We start from the raw sequence: 8,139 nt of genomic DNA on the forward strand, positions 1-8,139 counted from the left end.
AGGCCTCTCGCAAGTACCGCTTATAATAATCCACAGTTCAGCTGACAATAAAACTCAAAACGAACAGATTCATCGCCCCTTTGAAGCGATCTGGTAAGCGCAACCATCTTTTGGTCGTATTCAGCCAGCAGTTGTTTCTCATCATCGAAATTTATTACAAACGTATGTACCAATCGTTAATCTTCTCCACTGACCGCCGGATCAACCAGATACTATTTCACCGTGCGATGATCTGTTCGATTTGTTTCGGTTGTAACCTTCCTGTGCCCATTCCGTTACCGATCATCATCATCATCACAATGGATTGTGTGCATCGGATGCTACATACACGCACACACACACACCAATACGCACGCGAGAAATGTTAATCCGCGTCCCAATCATCGCATGCAGAACCTCTGCCAATCTGGCCCAACTATGGCTTGGAACTATACCGCAGGCAGTCCGACCTGCGGGGACCATAAATGATTGACGGCACGCGCAATGACGCCCACCAGCGACGCTGTATTCGATTCTCTTATTCTTTCCGCTCGCTTCAACCCGACTCGCCAAAGATCTGCACCCAGCGTGTCCGCGCTATGATACGTGATGACGACGTGCGCCGTTTCGATTCCAGTCGGTCCGTTTTTGGGAACATTCACCGTGTGTGCGGCCCGCCCGGGTAAGACGGTTTATTCGGAATTAAAGTGGTTTTTAATTCGGGCCATAACTCAGAAGAAATATGATTGGGATCGTGGCTGATGGGGACCGCTGCTACTACCAGATGGTTCCTCTCGGATTCAAATGCTGGTCAATGCTGGACCGCGGGCATTTCGATTGGGGAGAGCGAGGGCGTGAGAAGAGGATATTTATTAATGAAGATGGCCCGATCGCTCGTGCTAGGTCACACAGGGAGCAAACGTATCGATTTCAACGGGGGAATGTATATTATCTTGAAAAATTGATTTGTACTGCTGCGGTAGCGAAGATATGGGTCGAACACACAAGCCGAAGAAGATTCGATTTGGAATGAATGCTTTGATAAGCCACCAGCGATGAATGCTTTTGATTAGCCGATTTCAAGTATGTTGAGTTTGTGTAAATGACATGTTTTATGGGACAATAGTATGAGACGCAATCGACCCTAATTTGTATAACAATTCGCAGTCTCAGTTTCGCTGGTAGGATTTCCACGAACCCCAAAAGCCGAAGGCGGAAGGAAGGTAGTTCCTAGCGTCAGATTTATCGCTCGATCTGTACCACCTCCTGGCGCGAAACGTCGCGGGGATACATCGATTCAGAACAACTATAATAAGTTTTTGCTTGAAAATTGTAAAACAACACTTTTATTAGCGTTATAAATAGGACAGAGCTGCAAGAGTCCATCGTTCGTATTTGCGTCGCTTGAAACATAATAATAATTTTTGACACACCTTTATTGTGTTTCTTAACACCCATTTTTTAACGCTGTTCGTTTTCGTTGGTCTGAGTTTCGCATAACCCCCACCCAAGAAGCAGCCTTCCCCGCCACCAAAAGAGTGCGGATAGATTCTTGCACTTTGCGGATTATAAATCTCTTTTCTCTCGCGCATTCTCCTGAAAGGCTCCATGATCTGTTCCAGCGGCGCACAAAGACTAAGATTGATACTCTTTTCTGTGGGGCTTGACAATCTCGGGCCTCTCGGAGATTTCATCATTCTCGAAAGCCTCGAAAGAGAACAATTCCCCTACCTATGTGCCTTATTCACCTTACCTTTCGAGTTTAAACCGCGCTTTTTTTCTCGAACTCCATACAAAAAGAAACAGAGTTTTATGAATGAATCTTGTTTTGATTCATGGATCCGTTCGGGGACTGTGACTTGCCGTTTTTGTGGCACCAGTGCGCTGCGCTCAACGACAGTATAATAAAGCATTTTTGAATGCTTTTTGAAAATCAGTTAGAGTGCGGAGTCAATTTTACGCAGCCCATTCGTGCGAACAAACCAGCTAAAATTCATTTAATCCCTCTCCATTTTTTCTTTTGAGGGTTCACTGAATGGCATTAGGCGGCTGCTAACAAGGCTAATGAGGGGTTAAATTCGGTTAGATTTTGTTTGTTGTTTTTTTTAATGATCATTTGAGAATTTTTTAAAGCCAAATTGATGTCCGAGTGATGAATATTTGCGAAGTTTGTTTCTTTAAGTCATGTTATATAATTGTGAATACGCATAACAATGTTTTCTTGACTTTAAACCGGAGTCTTACTGGAACATAATAAACTGGAACGAACGAATGAGAATGAACATGTGTGGTTCACTAGCTGAGCGGGGAAGTTTGTTAATTTGATGTATTCGTGGGATGCACTATATATCTTCAGAATTCATTATAACGCTTATGAATAATGCGTTACTCGTTCATAAAATAAACTTTCATTCCTTGTACGACATTTAAGCTATCCATCCGGAATTATATTTGAAGTACAGTGCTGCAGAATTACATTGCTCTCTTCGATTTTTTTTTTCTAAAACTGTATGCATGAAGTGGCAACAACCCCAAATTGCTATTTTCGTTATACAAGGCGGACTCGATTATATACAGTCTCCAATTTCTTTCAATTTTATATAATCAAATAAAAAAACAAAACGAAAATTAACTGTTTTATATACATACAGTGGAATCCGTCCATAATGACATCGAAGGGAATTCACAAACACGTCATAATAAGCGAACTCATAAAAAGCGTTTTGTTGAAAAACACTTTATATGCAAACACAGGGTAACTTCGATATAACGTACATTTCATTTTCTAAATTGTACGTTGCATCGAATTGTACTTTATATCGAATCATAATGAAGAACTCAGAAACGTGATGCGATATTCCTACAGCAACAACTCGATATTTTTTCTGATTGGTGCGAAACCAATAGAATGGTTTTAAATCCAGCAAAGTGTTCAGTCATATCGTTCACGCGGAAACGATCGCCTGTAACATTTTCGTATAAAATACGCAATATCTCTTTGAAACGTGTTGTAACTATCAAGGATCTTGGTATCGTCTTAGACTCAAAGCTAACGTTCAGCGACCATATCTCATACATCACCACCAAGGCATCTAGGATGTTAGGTTTCATTTTTCGCATCACAAAGCAATTCAAAGACCCACATTGTATCAAAGCTCTTTATTGTGCTTTAGTGCGCTCTCATCTTGAATATGCGTGCATAGTATGGTCTCCCTACTACGCTGGACACTATCAGCGAACTGAGGTGATCCAGCAGAAATTCGTCCGTTTTGCCCTACGCAACTTGCCCTGGAGCGATCATTCGAACTTACCCAGCTATGAGGATCGTTGTAAATTGATCGGACTCGATTTGTTGAGCTTACGTAGAGATGTAGCGAAGGCAACTTTTATACCCGATCTAATTTCCTCGAAAATCGATTGTGCTGATCTTCTTCATTCGATCGATTTTAATATACGCCCTCGTAACCTGCGTTCACATACATTTCTCTGCCTTCCTCACTCTCGCACAAACTACGGTTACAACGAACCCGTATCGAGTATGTCTCGTGTATTTAACCACTGTTACTTATCTTATGACTTTCACTTATCTCGCGCCAGTTTAAGAAAGGCATTCTTGACCGCTCTTTCCAGTTAGGCATAGTTTTAAGTAGATTAAGTATTTTAAGTTATTAATTTATTAGGTATCATTAGGGCACTCATGTTCAGGCCTGTTGATAGTAATGAATAAACAAACAAAAAAAACGTAGCTTATATTATTTTATTGTGTTGCTGTTTGGGTAAGGTTAATGAATAAATTCAACTAGGAGACGAAGCAAACCATTTTTATGATGTTTCCCTTCGTACTGCTGATTAAAGCATTTAGAATCCGGAATCAGAAAACCACTTGTATTTCGGCATTAATTAAAGATTCAGATCATGTTTTAGTACCAGAATACAGATTATTTATTGTCCTTTCAGAAAAAAAATTCCTATACACTTTGAAAATGTGTACGTTATATCGAGGTAAAATGTACGTTATAACGAGGGTACGTTATATCGAAGTTCCCCTGTATGTACTTATGTACATACATATTTCAATAGAGAAACATAGCATATTCAATAAAAATGAAAATTGCACGTGATAAATACAATGCATGTTTTTCATTTTAACATTAAAAAATCTATAATTTTTTCCTGCTTTTATTTCTTTTCATTATCATCCAGCAATAAAATATTTTTTTCTTGTTTTTCACCAAATCACGATACCAATCTAGAAGCCATTTTTCAAAAGATATTGTTGAATGACGTTGAATGAGTTTGTTTCTCCATTTCCTAATCTGCATATTATTGCACCTTTCTCCTCAATCGTAAATGCTTTATGGTGTTGAGATGACATTTTTTCACAGGATATCACTAAAACAATGCGTGACCTTTAAGTGTCAATTACTCGCTTAGATTCAAAGCGAAATATCGTCGGAAATGAACGAACACAATCGATGGTGTAAAGAATAATGTTGGTCATTATAACCGGACATAATTTTTGAAAAATGGGTCATAATTAGCGACATATCACTGTAAAGGAAGCCATATATTTTTCACAAAGAATTTTATATGAAAACCAAACTTCGTTTGGCAATTACGTCATAATAAGCGATTGGTCAATATGAATGGAGTCATAATAAACGAATTCTACTGTATTTTTGATGTTTTCAATATAAAAAAATTATTTAATTTTTGATCCATCCTCTCAAAGTCAGAAAATGCCTTTCTCATACAAAGACATCCATACATTCGGAATCTTTCAGAAGGTGACAGACCATATTTGATGGAAAAGTTATTAAACTTCTTTTTTGTTTCGGACTTAAACTGGCTCTACTACAAAAAAGTACGTTACGTAGGACAATTCTGTTACTTCCATTTGAAAGATGAGAATGTATATGTGTATGAGTGGATTTGAATAACATTTTGGAAGTGAAAAACATAAAAGTGGTTTATAAGGTGTTATTATTAATTCTATCCCAAAATCCATAATAAACTTGATTGTTTCTATAAACCAAATTAAAGGTTTCTAACCGCTCTACAATTTGTTCTTTGACACCCAACTTCTTTCTTTCTTAATTTCGCTGCAATATTAATTTGAATAATTCCTGGTGAGAATTCAATAAGAATCTTCAAAATCACAATACTGCAGTACAGTGTATAACAGTCGATTAACTGTCACCTCGATGAAATATCATATTTATTCTTGAAATAAGCCATACTTAAAATATTTTGCAGAAATTTTCAAACTGTATATTATCGAATCATATATAATCGGGTCTGTATATAAACGAATCCCACCTGTAATATGACCAACTTTAATTGCGACAGTAACTCTAAATGCCGCTGTCTGATCAAAATATGGTTATCCAATTGGAGAATGAGTATATTATATATACTGTTTATACTGTTACAACACTTGCACATCCCAAATCACCAAACCAATGGAAAATATTGTATAGGGTACCAAATAAAAAATTTTGACTATTTGTTGAACCCCTATGAGGTTCAACATAGGATCTATGGTAAAAAACGTAGTTTTATTTTTTTTGCACGCCATTCTCGATAGCTTCTAGATAAAAATTTGAAAACAATACTGAGAGTGCATCTTACTATGGTGTATCGAGAAAAACTATCAAAAAAAATTTCCATCAAAAATTTAAGTACTAAAAAAAATCTTGAAATATTGATTTTTTTAGGATTTAGAGATTTAGTACTACTCTAGTTCGTATTTAAATGTGTTTCTACTCCTTTTCTAGATATATGTGATATTTTGAAAGAATTTTAACAGTGTTACAAAAAATACATATTCATAAAATTTTCCTTTTTTTTAGAATTTTGAGACTGGTTATGGTTTTATTTCTATTTAAATATATTCGATTGTGTTTTTTGATATCAGTGATCTTTTTTCAGAAAATTTACAGAACATCGCCGTACAAAAATATCCTATTTAGAAAAAAAAATTCTATTTTGTTTATTTTCTAATATTTTTTTTATTTTCCTAAAATCTTTAATTGTATTGTATTCATGTATTCGTGAAAAGTGTCCCCAAACCTTATCACCAGTGCGATGGAAAATCTATATATATTAAAATGGAGTGAAGTCTGTCTGTCTTTCTGATTCTGATCCATACGCATGAAAAATAAATGTCTGCATTACTCAAGAACTAATCAAGCAAATGGAGCCACCCTCTCAAAAGGGTGGGGGGTGGTTTGTTATCATACAAATAAAACACAAATTTCTGCATAACTCGAGAGCTAAACAAGCAAATGGAACAAAATTTGACATGTAGAGGTTTTAGGGTGCAATAATTGTTTCAATGGCAAAACCTATTATGCCGGGGGTCGGGTTCGATTCCCATTCTGGTCGGGGGAATTTTTCGTCAAAGAAATTTCCTCCTACTTGCACTGTGGCCATAGAAATGAAACACAAATTTCTGCATAACTCGAGAATAATCAAGCCAATAGAACCAAATTTGCCATATGGAGGTTTTAGCGAGCAACAAATGTTTCTATGGTGGTTCCACATATCTACCCCTCTCTAAGGGGAAGGGGGCTGTCATACAAATGAAACATAAACTTCTGTATAGCCCGAAAACACATCAAGCAAATGGAGCCAAATTTGGGATGTGAGGGTTTTTGGGTACGAGAAATGTTTCTATGATGATATGACACCCCTTCCTCCTCTGGAATGGAGAGGGGGTGTGTAATTACAGTACATAGTATTCTTTGTTTGAAAGTGGAAATGAATTTTAATGTGATAAAACGCACTACTATTTCTTCTTCTATCTATATAAATAAAAATGGATCGTCGAATATGTTGATAAGAGCAAAACTCAAGGAAGGACTTGTCCGACTTAGGGCTGTCTTTATTCTATCATATTTTCTGAAAATTTTCTGAATATTCCATGTAACGGAGAAACATATTTTTTGCATGTTTTTTCATAATTTATCGAGGATTGAACGTACTATTTTAATGTAATTCTTGAATACAGCTATAAATAATGTTTCGATGACTGGATTTTCGTTGAAAAAAGTATATTGATTCATTTGGGCCATATTTTGAAGACGATAATATAAATTTAAATAATAAAAAAAACCTTTTTAAAAAAAACATAAATTTTCGGAATAAATCGGCAGAATTGATTACATATTCAGTGAACATAGAATTGTGAAACCAAAACTCGAAATATGGAATACTTTAAATTGTGATACCAGATCGGTGAAAATTGTATGACAATAAACATTTAAAATATTGTCATGCCAAATGCCATAGAACACCTCAACACGGACGAATGCAACAAAAACACAAAAAAAAATACTTACCTGATTTCCACAATCTGACCAAAAAGTAACTGATAGGGAGTTTCCACTTGAAGTCAGGCCAGGACTGCATGAGCATCTCCCAACATAGTTTCCGCATCTTTGCCAAAAGACTGAGGAGAAGTTACAGCTGCTTGCAGTAAATCAATTATTTTAATTTTTTTACTATTTTTTATTTTATTTTTATGGAATTGATAATTAATGGAATCGTGGATTTAAAAAATATCAATAACATGATCTATTTTTAGAATTATCCAATCTATATATATATATATATATATATATATATATATATATATATATATATATATATATATATATATATATATATATATATATATATATATATATATATATATATATATATATATATATATATATATATATATATATATATATATATATATATATATATATATATATATATATATATATACGTTACACCACAACCGACCGACCAAGGCGTCCCAGAAGTCAAGACGTCAGCAAAAGCCCAGCCGAGACCCATAGCAACAGACAGAGGCGTCAAAGTTACACCGCGCGTGTAAACCAACATTTGCCGACGCCGCGGAAATCAATCGAACGACGCGAACAAAGGTTCGATCAGGTTCGAACCACCGACGGAAATAATGAGATCAGCAGATGTAGTCTATTTAAGCCTTGTAATACGATTATAGAATTTAGTCTTGAGCGTAGCCGAGTTGAATACGGGCATAAAGGTTTATGAACCGAATGTAAAGTGTTATAAACGAATAAAAAGGGTAATTAGAAATTAAATAAAAGTTTTTTTTAAACCGCGAGTTAAGTCACGGCATAATTG

The sequence above is a fragment of the Toxorhynchites rutilus genome, chromosome 3 (genome assembly GCF_029784135.1).
Source record: "Toxorhynchites rutilus septentrionalis strain SRP chromosome 3, ASM2978413v1, whole genome shotgun sequence".
Lineage (NCBI taxonomy): Eukaryota > Metazoa > Arthropoda > Insecta > Diptera > Culicidae > Toxorhynchites > Toxorhynchites rutilus.